This window comes from Parasteatoda tepidariorum, chromosome 1 (genome assembly GCF_982258835.1).
Source record: "Parasteatoda tepidariorum strain Cologne lab strain chromosome 1, Ptep-v5.0, whole genome shotgun sequence".
NCBI classification, from domain to species: Eukaryota; Metazoa; Arthropoda; class Arachnida; order Araneae; family Theridiidae; genus Parasteatoda; species Parasteatoda tepidariorum.
Genome location: NC_141755.1, coordinates 130,317,300 through 130,335,695, shown reverse-complemented (window position 1 = coordinate 130,335,695; position 18,396 = coordinate 130,317,300). Strand labels below are relative to the sequence as shown.

The 18,396-nt window shown below is 27.8% G+C and overlaps 2 pseudogenes across 2 annotated transcripts in view; both read left to right on the top strand.

Moving 5' to 3' along the window:
- Window positions 1-18,396, top strand: part of LOC147816957 (ATP-binding cassette sub-family C member 9-like) — a 40,094-nt pseudogene that overhangs the window by 15,947 nt on the left and 5,751 nt on the right. Inside the window, exons 9-15 of the transcript XR_015431413.1 lie at window positions 1,157-1,338; window positions 3,163-3,268; window positions 4,903-4,998; window positions 7,176-7,341; window positions 9,260-9,466; window positions 10,813-11,154; window positions 11,446-11,719. The product of XR_015431413.1 is annotated as an ATP-binding cassette sub-family C member 9-like (transcript). The remainder of the gene's footprint in view (window positions 1-1,156; window positions 1,339-3,162; window positions 3,269-4,902; window positions 4,999-7,175; window positions 7,342-9,259; window positions 9,467-10,812; window positions 11,155-11,445; window positions 11,720-18,396) is intronic.
- Window positions 11,615-18,396, top strand: part of LOC147816956 (voltage-dependent calcium channel subunit alpha-2/delta-3-like) — a 63,178-nt pseudogene continuing 56,396 nt past the window's right edge. Inside the window, exon 1 of the transcript XR_015431410.1 lies at window positions 11,615-11,719. The product of XR_015431410.1 is annotated as a voltage-dependent calcium channel subunit alpha-2/delta-3-like (transcript). The remainder of the gene's footprint in view (window positions 11,720-18,396) is intronic.

Here is an 18,396-nt window from a genome sequence, read left to right as displayed (position 1 = left end):
TACCTGCTTTCTTGGTCTTGGGTATGTGTAGCATCTGATAATGCCTTAGTGCCTGTTGTAACATTATAAACTTTATATTATTTTGTTTTTAGATATATGAAAAAATTTAATTTATCTGTAGCAATCAATGTTTCCTTGATCTAAAGCTTGCATAGCATCTTATGGTGCCAACTGAACACTATATGCTATCAAGATATCCGATATAACTTTTTAATTCGTCACTTTCCTATGTCCTTTAAGATTTCATACATTTGCTTTTTTTCTGTTGGTCATGGATTGTAATGCAATTTTTGATTTATTCTGCCGGTGTACCTTACCTCCGCTAAACGTTTCTTGCAACATTTTGAGACATTTCTTATGTGTATGTATATATACATATACGCATATATATACTAAAAAGTCAAACAGGCTGCTGTACTTTAGTAAGAACGCACCATTAGTTTATTTCCTTCATCCTCTTCTATTTTCAAATTTTGTAATCTGGCAAACATTTTAAATTATTTTTGAAAAATACCTGTAAATGTGAGTACATTTGAATTCACATAACATTTTGAGTTTTATTCTGTATTTTCTTGAATTTTTATTATCTATTGTTTTGTTTTGCTTTTTTTTTATTTTGCTTTTTTTTTCTTAATAGGTTCTATTTTCGTTTCAATTTTTTTGGTGCTCCTCACACTACTGTATTGATATCTTTTGCTTTGGCTACATTAATGCAATATTTGAAAGCACTATTTTTTCAGATGGAATCGTGCGAGCTGATGACGAGATTATATCCCTTCCTAATTTTTTTAACTGTAAAATTTTTTTAAATTTATGATTTTTTTTTTAAAAATTTAATTTTTTTTCTGTTGAGAAACATTTATATCTTTTTCCTTGTTTACTCTTTATTTTTATTTTATTTTGTGAATTCTATGTACTTGCAGCTTATGCACAGTAAGACAAAGAAAACTTATTATTTTTCTTAATTTTTTTCATTAATCTCTTTTCTTTTATCCTTTTTGTCTTTATTATGCTATATATATATATATATATATATATATATATATATATATATATATATATATATATATATATATGCACACATCTATTTATGTTCTTTTGGTATGTAAGAAATTTAGTAATTATGTTACATATAAGGATATAAATATAATTTCAGTTGCAAGTGAAAGAGAATTCATTTGAAAGTAAAGGATACCTGTCAGAAGAAGGAGTGTTCCTCCCTGAATTCTATAATTATCCCCCTCTTGAAGAGAATAACTCTCCTTTCAATTAAATATTTTACTCATGATTTGATACATTACAGTGTTCCAACTTTAAGAGACGTACAGATTCCTGCTGGTAATTATTATTATACTCTGTTTTTATATTACTTTGCTACTATTTTTAAAATTATTGAAACTGAGGTTAAATATTAAAAAAATAATTATTGCTACATGTACTCAAATGTTTATATATTTAATTTAAAGTATGTATGAATTGAGTAGTAAATTTTTTGGACCGGTTAAAAGTTTGTTTGATTCTATTGGAGAAGGAGCATATGTAGACAATTTTAATAATTTTGTTAATTATTAGTCTAAATTTTTCTGCAATTTTTAGCAAATTCAAGATTAAAACTTTATATTTTCATATATAATTTTCAGATCAAACACACTTGATTGTTAGGTATTAGGTAAATTTTAAAACAAGTCTATGGTAGAAAAGTAGATTTTTCTTATTTTTTCCAATTGCTGTTTTAGATTAATTTTATTCATTGTTTTAAAAACTTGGAAAAATTATCTTATGGTTGGTTATGCTTATTACAGATTTTAATATTTGCATTTCTTTAAATGACCAATTATTGGCTTAATGACTAAATTTGACTAGTATGGACGCAAAGTTGTTGGGCTATAGTGGAAATAAAGAAAAGAGTGTTGGTTAAATATTAACACATCATATGTTTAGGGATTTTATTTATTAAATTAGTTTCATACTGTAAAAAAAAAATTTTTAGAAATTTATTCTTCGTTTCTAGCTTTTATTAAATTCGATTTAATTTTGAACAATAAAAATTTTAAACAATAAGCTTGTTCTCCAATAATTTTAGATTTTTTTTTTAATAAAAATGATAAACAAATGAATTATTATTAAAAATGATAACCAAATGATAAAAATGATTTTTTAAATAGCAACTTAACTCTAGAAAGTCTGAACATTGCTAGAAAGACAACCTAGTTTACCTCAATAAACTGATCCAAAATTTCAAATTATACTCATAATTAATTTAATAAAAACTATTATAATGCTTGATCAAAAAAATTCTATGGTCTTTTATTGTATTTAGTTATCAAAAATATTTGACTAAATGGAACATCGACTTTTCAATAATATTTAAATATTAGTATCTCAGATAATTTAGTTTCCTTTTCTCTTTAAATAGTTATCATGCATCTATTGAAATAATTTTGTTTTTTAATGAAATTGGGGTACCTTATGCTTACTGAAGAGTATCTTATACCCAAACCTACCTACCTGGGGTTATAGGATACCTACCAAAATACCAAAGGGCCCACTCTGGCCCCTTCTATCATTCTAGATATAAGGTTCTATAAGTGCCTTATAATGAATAATTAAATAAGCACTTAAATTGGATCAAATTATGAAAGTCATAAATTTTCAACATTTTCAGTAGGTTACTGTTTTAATTGCTGAGCACCAAAAAAACAAGAGAGACCAAATTAACCCCATCCGTCATTTTAGTGTCAAGATAACATGAAAAATGTAATAACTAACTGTATCTTCCAATATAAAACTCTTTTTTGCTGATTTATCTTAATATAAAATTCAAGTTTTTATGATTAAAAGTTGTTATATAGGATTAAAATTCAGTTGGAACTTTTTTACACAAACATAGAAAAGTAATGTAAATTTACTTCTGAAATAAATTAACTAGAATGCATTGTGTTATTGCTTAATAAAAGTTATGTTATTTGTTATTAGCATTTTAAAAAGTAAGTTCATTATCAAAATGGTTAATTTCTTTCTTATAATTTCTTCTTAAATTTGACTAAATTTCTGCTTTATGAAAAAAGCTGAAATTTGATTAAATCTCTGCTTTATGAAAAAAAGCATGAAATGATATGTTTATTGTGGGATATAGTTCATAATGTAAATTGTTTATTTTAGGTAGGTTAACTATTGTTGTTGGGCCCATAGGCAGTGGAAAATCATCCCTTTTATCTGCAATTATTGGAGAACTTCACCAGATAAGTGGATCAGTTAACTGGAACAGGTTTGCTTACTGTTTGTTAATGATATTTCTCAATGTTAATAATAATTTCTACAGCTCAATAAATGTTGCTTTGTGCAGTAATGTAAAACCATTAATTGTAATCAGTGTCTTCTATGGCACTATACGTGAACATCTTCCATATTTTGCTATTAAATATATTATGTTAAAGGCATTTGTAATGATTTAATCAGTATTTTACACTGTTTATTAATGAAGTTGATCATTTTTAAATAACACACAAATACTGCACATAAACAGGGATGCCATTCTTTTATTTCTATTATGACGAACCTTCTTCAGATTCAAAACACAAAATGGGAAAAAGAAAATGGCCAGATGCAAATATTATACTTCAAAAAGAAAGGGGGGAAAAAGGATTGACTTACAGGGTTTTTGACCTTGAAGAAGTTGCTTCATTATATTAGCCAGCCAATTATATGTCTGTCTATTGGACACTATTTGTACTTTTGCACTTTATTGTGACTTAACATTTATATGCAGCTCAAGTTGATCTTTCTTAAATTTGATAATGTTGTTTGGATTTTATTATTAAATTTACTTAAGCATAATTACTATTTATTAATTATAAGTTTTAAACTTAACTAATAATGTATCTAATAAAAGTATCTTATAATGTATTTAAGTGTTTACTCAATTCCAATGAATAAAGAAATTATAATTTAATGTTTTTATCTAGTTTTATGTTAATAACTAGTCCAAGTTATTTTTTTCTTCTATGAATAAATAAAAAAATTATACATGTGTCCTTCTTTTTCTTTTTTTTTAAAGATGGTTTTATACGTGTAAGGTAGGATGAAAAATATAATTTAAAATTTTCTTGTGACTATAATAAGCATCAGAGTGCCATCTTATCAAATTTTGCTTCCATTTTTTTAATCATTTCTTAAAGCTTTGTATTTTAATAATCTCACCACAGTAGTGGTATTTTTCTGATATAAAAGGTCAACATTGTAATGTATTTTTAAATAATTCAATATTAATATATAATTGTAAATCATAGCTTTATGTGTGAAATATTTTTAATAATAACAGTAATTTTAATTATAATAAAGACTGTACTTTCAATATATTATTTGTTCACAAGGTCTTGATGCAAAGAATATGTTCCTCTTCCTAAATTTCATTATGTTTTTCACTTGTGTGACCTAAGACAATAAGAAAAAAGCTTATCAAATTTGCATCACTAATTTTAAATAAATCTAATTACAAAATCTAAGTAATAAATCTAATTATAAATCTAAATAATCATAAAATAAATCTAATTATTTTTTTTATGAAAAAGATTTGCTTAACCCTCCAAGCATTATGCATCTGAACGAAGCTTTGTTCTGGTATGCTGCATTTCAGTTAAATTACTTGGGATGTAACAGATTTGCTATGCAGGAAAGCAACTACTTTAAAGGATGTGAAAATCTTGATCAACTGCTCAACGACTTTTGAAATTTTAAATATTTGAAAAATAAATTATCAATCTAAAAATGAATGTAAGAGAATTGCTTTATATTGAAAAATGTTAATTGTAGCTTTAAGAAAGATAGTTTCTGAATTATAAACTGATTTCTGATTTTTGAAATATAAAATTTGCCTTTTTTTATGGTATCTATCTTTTACAGCTCTCCTCTCATTGCTTATGTACCACAAAAACCATGGCTTGTTAATGCAACACTCAAAGAAAATATTTTGTTTGGTCAGCCATATGATGGGCGAAGGTTAGTGCATTATATTTTATGTGAAAATAAACTCTTATTTGTCCATATATATATAAACAGTCTACTACTTCACATTGTACTAGCTATACAACATACCTGCCAACTCTTCCGGATTTTCCGGAAGATTTTATTTTCATATTTAAAGTGGTAGTAATTATATACTATTTTTTCTTTCATAATCTTAATTTTTAAATGATATTGATCACCACTATTCTTACAAAAATTAAGCACATATATTAATATGCGTTACTATCATGGTTGTCAACTTAAATTTCTCAAATACAACGTATTTGTTTGCTTAAAATCGAAGTTTTAATTCCATTTTAATACCACTGGGAAAAATGATAATGGAAGGGATTAAAAGTTGGCAGGTATGATACAATGTGAATAAAACACAAGTAATGCCACAAAAATAGACATTCTTTCATTTTAGTTGTGTAATCAAGATGTCAGATTATGTAAGGCTAATTAGATTAAAGTGGATTTAATCAGGGTCTGATTATAGCCTAGACCCAATAGACATGGGCCTAGGGCCCACAATTTCTGAGGGGCCACAAAAATTAGTAAAACGTCTAATGTAATGTGGGCTAGCTATGTGTTTGTTTAAGTATTAAATAAAAAATAATTTCAGCTTACAATAAAAAAAAATTCAGCTAATCAGTGACTTTCAGCGAAAATCGCTGATTTCAATTGTTTGTGGTCACCAAACTATTTTTATTTTGACATAACATGTTTTGTTGTTTTATATTTTGCTTGAATTTATAGATACATAAACTTTATCTTTGAAAAACAATCTTCAATTGTCTGCTTTCAAAATTTCTTAGAATGTTTCTCTTAAATCATGCAGTTCAATAGATTTTTTTTCATTATTAGGACTACTCTTCAGTAATTTAATTTCAAAATATTTTGTAAGGGGCCCAGAGAATTTGGTGGGCCTTGGGCCTGAATTGGTCTTGATCGGTCCCTGGATTTAATATTCTGATTTTTTAAGTTTATGTTTCATGCTCTTAAATCGCACTGTAAGGTTGTGTTTTGTTTGTACAAATTATGCTAAACGTGACTGACAAAAAATTTAGTAAGTACCCTAGTTATTAAAATCAGCTGGAGGATCTTTCAGATGATGAAATTTGATTTGTTAACAGGGAAGAGAACTGTTTTTTTTTTTAAACTGAAATTTATTCAAAATTTTAACAATTTGGGGACTTTTCTGTGATATTAAGTTAAAACAATTTAACAAAGTTTATATATATATATATATATATATATATATATATATATATATATATATATATACATATAAACTTTTATTCCGTTTCAACATCAACCCAGGTAAGAAATTTTAAATATTTTTGCCCATTAGATAGTTTATCATAAAGCAACTTATAAATTCATGCATTTCAAAATCAGATATCTGTGATGTAATGGTACATCACTTCATTTTAACCTTTAAATAAGTTGCTTACCATAAATGACAATTAAAAAGTACAATTTCCTGATGTTCAACTGCTCATCAGTTACATTGATCATTCTGTTGATTCTTTTGTAATATTTTTTCTCCTTTTTATGTGTTTACTGTGAGTGTATGACTTTCAATGTTCAACTCCATACCATTGGAACTTTGAACACAATCCAGAAGACAAGGGACTTCTAGATCAAACTAGCCTTTGTGGAGAACTTTTTATTGGAACTAACCCTCATTTACGTTAGATGGAGGGAAAAAAATCTAAGAATCCCACAGTTAGCCTGATGGCAAAGAGATTCTAACCCATGATCCGTCTACCGCTGAGGATATTTTATGTCAGTACTGTGATCGGTTCGAGCCGGATGCAGCATTCTTTTCAACCAACTATCGCTGAGATTCCCTGTTAACCTCATTGGGAGGAAAGACCTCTATCCCTTGAGCCACCGTTCCGCTACAATTTACATTGTAAATTTTAAGATCTAATTAAACTATATTGACATGTCATGACAAGCCAGTGATCATGTGGCATATTGACAGTGCTGATTCTTTCTTGCTTCTTGCAGTGCTGACTGATTATTTTTGGCTGATGACTTGGTTTTGAGGTTTCCTTTCAATCAATTAATAAAAAGAATGTGTAAAACTTTCAAAATATTTTCTTCTAACTTTGACTTGTTTCCTTTATAATCCGGTTGTATTTTATATGATTTTGAAACAGGTACCACCAAGTGATCCAAGCTTGTGCTTTGCAACCTGACATAGATTTATTGCCTGCTAGAGACATGACTTAAATCGGTGAAAGGGGCCTGAATCTCAGCGGGGGACAGAAACAAAGAATTGCTCTTGCTAGAGCTTTTTATTCTCCTGCACGACTTGTTTTGCTAGTAAGTATGTCGGCTTAATCATAAAGGAATCTATTCAACTTACATAACTAAATTAGTAAGAGAAGTTATTTATAGACAACTTAATATTTCTTTAATACCTTTCTATTTATTAAAAGCATGGTATTGAAAGAAATACTTCATATATATATATATATATATATATATATATATATATATATATATATATATATGTATATATATATATATATATATATGTATATATATATATATATATATATATATATATATATGTATATATATATATATATATATATGTATATATATATATATATATATATATATATATATATATATATATATATATATATATATATATATATATATATATAAAACTTCAACTTTACATCCACACTGAAAGCGAAATTGATTTTATTTTTACTGAATCCTCATTTGAAATTTTAATTAATCCTAAGCCACATTCTTTAATTTACAGAACGGTTTTAAAATGTTAGCATATTTGTTTGATTAGCGAAATTTATAGTTAAAGATTTAACATGGTGTGAAAGCCTGTAAAATATTTTATAACTTTCAATATATCATTTTCTTTGTTTTCTTTAAAGTTTATTTTAAAATATTACACTTCTCTGTCATCTATTGAAGTTAGGACGATAGCTTTACCTTAATGAATGAATGGTGATCATTGACATTGAATAATGGTAGGCATTCTATATTTTTTTTAAGACTTAAAATTAAAAAAAATTTTTTTTATAAAAGATCAAGAAAGACTGGTAAAAATATTAAATAATCAATATTTACAAGCTTAAAATTTTAAAAATATAGACTGATGTTTCAAAAAATTTAATTTATTTGTTTTATTTATATATATATTTATCTTGTCTGTATTAATAAGCAAAGAAATTTTAATTTTCAATTGTACTTATTTTTTTAATGAAAGCTTAATTCCCAATTTCCTAATTTATAGAAAGTGTATTGTATTTTTCAGTTACTTAAAATTAGTCAGTCTTTATATGTTATGGTATTATACAGTCATTGTATGATACAGGGCTGCTGTGTTCGCTAACAGTGATCCGGAAGTTTCCGGAGATCGAAGGTCCAGACGTTTCAAAAAATCATTGATCACAGAAGTTTCCAGAAATCAAATTTTCAAAAGTGGAACTTAAAAACACAATTTATTTTGTTTGTAAGGGAGAGCCAGATACATTTTTTATCAGTAAAAAGTTATAATCATAAACTCAAGAAAGTAAGACATATTTGTAAATTTTAATTACTTCTCCTAGAAAAACCTAATTTAAATTTTTTTTCAATTGAAATTTTTCTTTTTTAAACTCAGGAAATTTTCCGGAATTTTGACTTGGGCTCACAATCACCCCTGATGATGTAAAAACTGCCAAATATTCAATTGTTAATCACAAACCAACTTAAAATTTTAAAAAAGCTAGACTGTTATTTAGAAGTTTAAACTGATTTTTTTTTTTTTGTTCAGTGCTTTTCTCTTTTTTTTAAAGAATTTTTACTTTAAATTGCTGCGCCAAATATTTTAACATTATTAGATTCCTACTCATTTGGTTTCAATTTTAATAAAAACTTAATACCTATTTTTTTTTATAGAATTTATGTTGATATAACTTCAGAATGAAATACTTTTCAAATAATACTTAAGTCACAATCTATGAATGATGAAAACTATTTAATATTATATTGTGCATCATCTACTAGTTAAATTTCAGATAAAATTTAAACCGCTGCACACTGTATATCGAAATTATTATTTTAATATTCATTTTTAGTAATATTTAAGAATCAGGAATTCTTTTCTTTTTTCATATTTACTTCTGCTAGTTTTTCTTATTTCCATAAAACTTTCTTGAGATTAAAATTGACTTGTGATTAAAACTTCAACGAACAAATCAGTTATAAATTTGGTATGCAATTATAGGTACTGTTAATGGAATCCTGCACAATAAAGAAACAAGGTACCCCCAAAGAAATGGAAAGCCTTTTGCAGGATGTCAATTTTAATATGAAGAAACCCAAAAAGGCATATATGAGTGATAATAGTCAAGCTGAAGGTATATCAAAGGAAAGACATAAGCTTGTTTGTCTAATATCCAGGCAACAACTCTACAGAATAGTGTCTACTCAGGTAATGTTCTTTTGGATTGATTAATGGGATACCTGCAAGTAACGTTGTGTGGGTATATCGACCCTAATCGGTTTTTGAAACGTGGCATTTGTTTTTTTCCGCAACTGTTCTCTCCATTATATTTCGAGTAAGCCAAGCCTGTCAAGTATCAATTCTCCTATGTGACGCATTCTATATTCTTTCACAAAGATTTCAATTCTTTTACTATATATTTCTTACTTAACACAGACAGGCATAAAGCCATGTAGAACATAAACAAACTATTTATGCATTGTAGTTGCCATGTACATCGAATTAAAATATCACTGTTACAATATAATGCATTAACAAATAATAATTATAAGTTAATGAATTATATTTTACCAAATTTGATGTGCAATATGGCATTGTATTTAACTAACATTCTAACTTATGTAGATAAGCTTTAGTTAAGCATAATGAAATATGCAAAAAAGAAATGGTTTTTTGGTAAAGCAGTAATTAATATTTTTAAACATTCCAAAACAATTTCATGGTTTTATTTGGATATTATCTGGAAGTATTAAGTATTTTAGAGCTTCTATAAATTAAAAATTAATATGCAACTTATTTGTTTTTATGTTTGGGTTTAAATCAGTTTTATCAAAGAGGTGCACAACCTGGGGTTCTCAATTAGGCAATGGAGCATCTCCTTTGCAACTAAAAATAAATTGAAAACCTGTGTAACTAATATGAAAAATTTAAAACTGTTTTTCACACTATTTTAATAAATTGAGAAGAAAACAATGAAATATAAGGTTAAAATGTGTATTAAATCTTTTGACACCACAATATTTTTTTTTTAACTTTCTGTAATTGAAACAAGTATATAATTGAAACAAGTATAAAACAAATTTAACTCAAAGATTTAGATTTATTTAAAAATTAAGAAAGTAGTTGTGTACAGGAAAATAAATGTTTTGAAATTTTTCCTCGGTGAACAAAAAAGTTAAAAAGCATGTATGTTATGCATCTCTATTTTAAAATTTACATTACTAATATCCCAAACTCTTAAATTTCATTATATTTTAAGTTTATTCATGCAACTTTTGTGTAATAAAACTTGCAATTTTTAAATTAATGAAAAAGAATGAAGTTATGATTCTGAATGAAATTTTTTTTAGTTTTTTTACCTTATTATCTATTCTTATTATCCAACTATTCTCTTTTTGGGGGGGATAGGGGGTTTTGCATTCTTTTAACTTTTTCACCATGTGCATTGTCTGATTTTTTTCCCTTTTATGCTGTCTGAAAAATGCATTATATGCCAAGATTGGTTTTTCGCACCTTAATAACTACGCCATACTAATTATTTTAGACTCCTTTAAATAACCGAAAAGTTTTTAAATATGTATATATTTCAAGATATTAAGCCAAGAGCCAGAATGGTTTCACTTAGTCGGCAAATGTCTCACAATCCTTCCAGTCCCTTGCCTTGCCACGATTGGGGTGACGATGATGATCCTCTTCTGATCCAGACAATCCTGATACTGGTCACAAGCTCCTGAATCGCATGAAGTCTGTCGAGAGTTTGAGGTCTAGGTCGAGTGCAAGCTCTGCAAGTGTAGTTAGAAGGTCGTGGAAGTGCCCTCCATCAAGGTTGAATTCCAGGATATCAACTAGAACTGATGATCTCATTGAAGAAGAAGAGGAGGAAGATAATACTGAAGGTATGTGGTTTAGATTAATACGTGTAATGGAGATTTCTAAAATAATTATATTGTTTTATTGTTTAAAGATGTAACTAGCATTTTTTTTAAATGTACTTTAGTGTGAAGCATCTTTGTATATTATTTCATTGCTTGAAAAGTGCTTAAAAGGTGCTTATTTTTGTTGAATAATTTGGCTACGCACCCTGACTTTCATTTAATTTTGTCTTTTATTTATTAGCAAATGTATACTTGTCTAAATGTAATGTTGAAATTATTTATTGATAATAGAATTTTATCATTTTTTTAAAGTGGATAAAATTACCAATGTGAGCAAGTGCAGTTACCCGATGGAAAACTCATTAAAGAGGAAGAAAGAGAGAGAGGCAAAATTTCAAAGAAAGTTTATCTTATGTATATGAATGCATGTACTCTACCTTTGGCATTGCTTGTGATATTTCTCAGTATAGCTACCCAAGCCATGAAAATAGGCACTGATTTTTGGCTGTCTGCTTGGTCTGAATCTTCTACTTACAAAGAGGATGAAATAGATCTGGAGGAAGCAAAAAGCATGGGAGAATCTCAGGTACAAATTAGTGATAAAAGTTTCTAAAAGAAAAATAATAATAAATTTGACTTTAGAAAATAATTATTTTATATATATTTTTTTTATTTGGTAGTTTTATGATAATTTTTTCAAGACGATTGTCATTATAATTTTTTTTTATAAATCAATTTCTGAAGAAAAAGATTTTTCTATCAATCTAATTCAGGCATAAAAGAATCTCAGGTACAAATCAGTGAAGAAGTTACTATAAAAAAATCTCTTTCACTGCCAAAATTCGTACTTTTTATCATTACATTTTGTCAATGTTAATTTTTCTTTTAATTTGTTTATTTTGTGGTAATTTTTTAGGCAATTATCACTTTTAAAATTTTTTTATAACAATTAAAAATATATGTATTCTGGATCAAGGTACTTCAGGCATGTAAGAATTTTGATCTAATACTTTTGTTTGAATAAAAAATATCAATGGTACCTACCTTAATCTGTTAATAAACCATTTTTTTTTATATGTATAAAATCAAATTCATGTAAGATAATTCAAATAAATGTTAGAAGAAAAAATATAAAGCAAAAAGAAAAATTTCTAATTACAACCAATTACTATTAAAGCTAAAAAACGAGAATAATAATTAAAATTATCTCAAAACCATCATCTAAGAGAATTTATTAATTATATTTGAGAGAAAAGACCAATGGAAACTACTGTAGTGTGTTCATAAACAGTATTTTATAATAAAAATTACTTTGTGTAAAATTGTTTCATTTAAATTTAAAATATATATGTATATATAGATATAGAACGAATAACATTTTCAAACTGGGATCAATTGAGATGAAGAGAAAATCTTTTTATTTAAGGATTGATTAGACAAAACTGATCTTTGATGATTCTATTTTCTGCTTTGCTCTTTCTAACCTGAGTAATACAGTACAGAACCAGTTATCCGGAAATCAGAAAACCGGAAAACCAAAAAACCGGAATGAAATTCGATAAATTTTCCCGCCATTTTAAAAAAAAAAAATTTTTTTTCCTCATAAGATTTTAGGATTTTTCTTTCTTTTTTGAACGATGTTTACCTTACCATCATTTTGGAAATGATCATTAGTGTATTACTTCATCGTTTTTTCTTCTTTTTAAGATTATTTCCTAATATTTTTTTTTAGTTGGGTTTAACAATAAAAAAAAAACGGCTTTTTGTAGCGATTCAGAAAACCGGAAAAATCAGTTATCCGGAATAGTGATGGTCCCGATCGTTCCGGATAATCGGTTCCCTACTGTAATTGAGATAAAACCTATGAAGTATAAATGATAAAGTATTATTATCTGAAAATAAGTAATCTCTAAAAATATATTTTACTTCTAGTCAGTAATCTTAAAAGCTTTTTCTCTGAAATAGTGTAGCAGGAATTATAATTAATTTGTTATTGAATGATGAGATGAAATGATAAAGCATAATAAATTATCTATTAACATGTGTTTGATATTTTGACCAATAATAAATATTTTTTTATAAATGTTTTACATAAATGATTCTCAAACTGTACACCGCGTGAGGTTAGAAGAGTGCATGGAGCTCCATGGAAGAGTGGTGACTTTAAATTGCTTTACTAGTAGTTTGTTGTTAATTTAAAAAAAAAGTTTCAAGGTAGAGTTGAAAGAGTTTTAAATAATGTAATATATTATATAAGTATCCTCCCCTAAGTAAAAGAAAAGCTATGAGTGTTCTATGCAAAACTGGGTTTTCAGCATTTGCTATTCTTCTCGTTCGAGAATTAAAAAAATCGAGAAAAAAAACGAAATCTTGTTTATTTTGCGGTTTGAAGAACTGCTATGAGCAGCATTGTAATTTCGCTTTATTTATATTTTATCTTATATTTATAAATTATAATGAATACCTCATATTAATTCAAATTAGAGAAGAATGAATTCTAAAAATGAGTTGTATTAACTATGTTTGTATTTTTCAATCTTGCACACAAGAATCTAATTAAAATTATACAGCAGATAATTTGCTTGGAAAAGTTTAGAAATCCCTTGGTTAGTACATCTCATTCACGATTCTCTTTCTTTTTTCAAAAAAAAAAATCTTTATCTTAAAAATTATTGTAGATACTTGCTCATAAGTCAAATTCTTTGAACACGTTCAATGAACTGAACTCAGCCTTAAATTTGCTCGGTTTCACCAAGCAGGCTTGACCGTGTGGCAAGTGGCATTAGAAACAACAACAGAAAACTATTAACCATTTTGTATTGATAGTACAATAATAATTAGAATATTGTGTTATCGAATTATTTTATATTTTTCTTCATTCTTTTAATGACTTAACATTAATGATTTGTAGTTTTGGCCAGAATTTTTCGAGCTCAAACCACTGCGCTCCCTATTTCAGAAAACTTTAAAGCATTTTAAGTTATAATGGAGCAGTGGAAAGGAGCGCAATATGCTTATGAAGTAAAGGCATTTTACAAAAACTGCCTCGGTTACGGTGGAGATGCTGCAATAGATAATAGTTGCAGAAGACTTGTCATATGTGTTACCAAAGGATGCTGAGCATTTTTATTTCTGAAAAATAAAGATTTTCCCTTTAGTTTTCAAGTTTGAAAATATTTTTTTTTTATGTTTACTGCGTAATTTTGCGTTATTAAAGCTGATCATTCACTCTTAATGGCATTTTTAAAATACCTGATTTTCTGTCACATCTTTTAGTTTGTACCACGAGTGAGTTTTTTAAATATGTTAATGATAATACCATGGGAGAAGGAAAATTTCTGGCACAAACTTCTCAGAAAACTTAATACCAGCAATTTTTGTAGGTTCACTTAAATCTTATAACGAATAATTTAGTTGGTATTTAGGTAGTAAAATGTAAGTATTCGCTATTGAATCATAAAATTTTATTTTGAGCTTGATTATTTACTTCTTTTTTCAGGCAACAAAGCAAATTTTTTCAAAATATCCCATTGAATTCAATTCACAGACTTTCGTATTATGACATTACGATTTTCCTCGAAGTGATTCTTCATTCGTAAATTTTACATTTTTTTTTAAAAAAAGAAGAAGAAGAAAAGTAGACGTACTTATCGATTTAGAAACAATTCGCTTCGAGCCCCAGAAATTTTGCCTTCGGACATTTTGCCTCTAATGAAAATGAATACCTTTTAACCCACTGACGGCTTAGCAAATGGGCAAAATTGGAAGAATGCTTCTCCCTATTCCCCTATGAAACTGCATGGAAAAACCGGTTTTGCTACGTGGAGAAAACTGCAGGTTAAAATACGGCTTTTTAAGTGCAGAGTCGTCAATGGGTTAAAAAAAAAAAACATTTAAACATAGCCACAAAAATTTAAATTTCAGAGGTTGAAAAGTTCGACGGCAATTAGTTACGAGAATGTTTTAAAATCATTTTTGAAAAATATCAGTAATAACATTACAATTAATTAATTATTTGCATTTTATTTTGCATTTTGTTGAACTTGTTTTATTTTGTGTTTTTTGCTTGATTTTTTTTTTTTTTAGTTTCAAATCGGTTTCTTTTTTTTTTCTTTTTTTTTTGGTGCTTCTCACACTATTGTTTTGATAAATTTTGCTATGGCTGTATTAATACAATATTAGAAAGCACTTTTTCGCGAATATAATCGTATCGTATGAGCTGACAACAAGATTATATCTCTTCGTTGTTGTGTTTTCTGCCTTTATTTTAAATTTTAATTATTCCTTCATTTTTTTTAAATTGTTGTCCCTGTTTTCTTAGTAATTTTGTCACACACACAACTTTTCCATATTTTTCGAAACAATTATACTGATAAATTTTTTTTTGGAAATATATAAATGTATGTGCATTGATAAAACTCCAATTTCAGAACTTAAAAAGACGAAAAGAAAAAAATACATAAAGAAAACAATATCTAACGTGAACTCGATATTTTTCCTGTATCTTCAGATTCGTAGCATTCGTTTTTCTTCTTAGAATCAGAGAAACCGAATGAAATATCATCAAGCAAAAACAGACACAGCAACAAAAAAATCTTTTTTTTTTTTCCTCAAAAAGAGTAATGTGAAAATGCGGGTTCCGAAACAGTTTTTGGGTTGAGTGATTTTCAAGAAAAGCTCATCAGGGCTACGTTATAGAGGGGCGAATGGCTACTAATTATTTTAGAAGTCAACTGCATTTGACATTTTTTCCCGCCATTTTGTCTTGTGAGGTTTTCTGCTAGAAAATCAGAATGGCAGGCTGTTATTACTGCAACTTTTCATTAGCTAAAGTGGCAAAGAACTTAAAGTTTTCTTAATAGTTCTGCCTTGATTACTTTATGTCTTTATTGAGACTGTATCACTGCAAAAAAAAATAATAAAAAAATAAAAATGATACTTTTGATTGTTCTAAAAGGATATTGGGAATCCGAATTTATCGATGTATTGCAGTTAATCCTGCTACTGAAATAATTTAGAATACTCAATATAACAGTAACTTATAAATGCCTCGCCATTAATTGGCATTTCATATTTCCTAACCTATTAATATTGCTTAACTCTTAAATTAAAATTTAATCTTCAAGTCCCTTTAATTTTTTTATCCATAATATGTTGGCGTTTAAAATTATCCGTTGCGAATCCAAAGGATATTGTGAAACCGAATTTATGGCAGCGTTTTGCAGTTAGTCCTGCTACTGACATAATTTAGAATACTCAATATAACAGTAAGTTATAAATGCCTCGCCATTAATAGGCATTTCACATTTCCTAACCTATTAATATTGCTTAACTCTTAAATTAAAATTTAATCTTCTAATCCCTTTAATTTTTTTATCCATAATATGTTGGCGTTTAAAATTATCCGTTGCGAATCCAAAGGATATTGTGAAACCGAATTTATGGCAGCGTTTTGCAGTTAGTCCTGCTACTGACATAATTTAGAATACTCAATATAACAGTAAGTTATAAATGCCTCGCCATTAATAGGCATTTCACATTTCCTAACCTATTAATATTGCTTAACTCTTAAATTAAAATTTAATCTTCTAATCCCTTTTATTTTTTTATCCATAATATGTTGGCGTTTAAAATTATCCGTTGCGAATCCAAAGGATATTGTGAAACCGAATTTATGGCAGCGTTTTGCAGTTAGTCCTGCTACTGACATAATTTAGAATACTCAATATAACAGTAAGTTATAAATGCCTCGCCATTAATAGGCATTTCACATTTCCTAACCTATTAATATTGCTTAACTCTTAAATTAAAATTTAATCTTCTAATCCCTTTAATTTTTTTATCCATAATATGTTGGCGTTTAAAATTATCCGTTGCGAATCCAAAGGATATTGTGAAACCGAATTTATGGCAGCGTTTTGCAGTTAATCCTGCTACTGACATAATTTAGAATACTCAATATAACAGTAAGTTATAAATGCCTCGCCATTAATAGGCATTTCACATTTCCTAACCTATTAATATTGCTTAACTCTTAAATTAAAATTTAACCTTCTAATCCCTTTAATTTTTTTATCCATTGTATTTTGGCGTTTAAAATTATCCGTTGCGAATCCAAAGGATATTGTGAAACCGAATTTATGGTAGTGTTTTGCAGTCAGTCCTGTTACTGAAACAATTTAGAATAGTCAATATAACAGTAACTTATAAATGTCTTGTCATTAATAGGCATTTCATATTTCCTAACCTATTAATATTGTTTAACACTCAAATTAGAATTTAATTTTGTAATCCCTTTTATTTTTTAAACATAAATGTTGGCGTTCATAATTATCCGTTGCGATTCCGAATTATATTGTGAATCCAAATTTATCGCAATATTTTGTGGTTAATCCTGCTACTGATATAATTTAGAACAGTTAATGTAACAGTAACTTATAAATGTCTTCCCATTAATAGGCATTTCATACCTACTAGCCTATTTTTTTTTTTTTTTTTTTAATTTAAACGACTTAAAACTCCTCATGCACCACAAAGTATAGCATGAGGCTTACAGTTGTAAGTAAAAAACAAAAGGAGAAAAATTTACAAATTTACACTAAAAACAAAATTCTGCAAGGCCGCAAGACTTTCAATACTTTTGACCAGTTCTGATAAGACAGGTGGCCAACAAATTGAAAGACGTCTCAAATCAGTCTTTAAATTCATTCGGGCACTCGCATGGAGACTACAGTGAAGAAGAATATGTTCAGCATCTTCATCAGCATCACCGCAAGCACAAATTCCACTGGTCTGCAGATGGAAACGAAATAAATATCTTTTAAAATTTCCATGGTTTGTTAAAATTTGGGTCAATTTAAAATCAGTTGCAAAGAATTTACATTGCAAACGGTGAAAAATGGATGGAAAGAACCTTTTCGTCCAGAGCGACCGAGGCGAAGCAAGAAATTCTGCATTCCAGTCCGCAATGATTTTATCTCTAGCGATGCGCTTCCAGTGAGAAGCTGGAACAGACACCCTTAAGTCTATTTCACCACACGTAGCTTCCCTAGCCAATTGGTCTGCTCTTTCATTGCCCAAAATACCGCTATGGCCACGAACGTAAGAAAAATGAATAGTTACGTTTTCAAGAGTGTTCAAAATCGAGTGAATTTCCACCACAAGCTTCTCAGTAGAAGTCGTGTCACGCAAAAGAAAAAGTGAAGAAAGAGAATCTGTACAAATGAGATATTTAAAAATTTGATTTTCACTAAAAGAATTTTG